Below are 732 nucleotides of genomic sequence, written 5' to 3' on the forward strand. Positions count from 1 at the left end.
GTTCCTTGAAAACAGAGTCACAGGTAGACAGGGCCATGAAGAAAGCATTTGGTACGCTTGACTTCATTGGTCAGCGCATTGAGTATAGGAGTTGGGAAGTCATGTTGCTGCTGTACAGGAAATTTGTGAGGCCGCTTTTAGACTACTGCATTCAATTCTGGTTGGCCTTCTATAGGAAAGATGTTAAAATTCAGAGGGTGCAGAAAAGATTTACAAGGATGTTGCTGGGACAGGAGCGTTTGAGTTATAGGGAGAGGCTGAATAGGCTGGGTTTTTATTCCCTGCAACTTTGGAGGCTAAGAGTTGACATTATAGAGGTTTGTAATATCATGAGGGGTGTGGATAGGGTGAATAGTTAAAGTCTTTTTCCTAGGGTGGGAAATTCTAAAACTAGAGGGCATAAGTTTAAGGTGAGAGGAGAAGGATTTAAAAAGAAACTGAGGGGTAACTTTTTCATGCAGAGTGTGGTGCATGTATAGAACAAGCTGCCAGAGGAAGTGGAGGAGGTGGGTACAGTTGCAACATTTAAACGACATTTGTATGGGTCTATGAATGTGAAGGATTTAAAGGGATATGAGCCAAATGCTGTTAAATAGGTGAGGCAATGGCCTAGTGATATTATTACTGGACTGTTAATCCAGAGACTCAGACAGCATTCTGGGGACCCGGGTTCAAATCCCTCCACAGCAGATGGTGGAATTTGAATTCAATAAAAATATCTGAAATTAAGAA

The sequence above is a fragment of the Rhincodon typus genome, chromosome 27 (assembly GCF_021869965.1).
Source record: "Rhincodon typus isolate 14 chromosome 27, sRhiTyp1.1, whole genome shotgun sequence".
In the NCBI taxonomy this organism is placed as follows: domain Eukaryota; kingdom Metazoa; phylum Chordata; class Chondrichthyes; order Orectolobiformes; family Rhincodontidae; genus Rhincodon; species Rhincodon typus.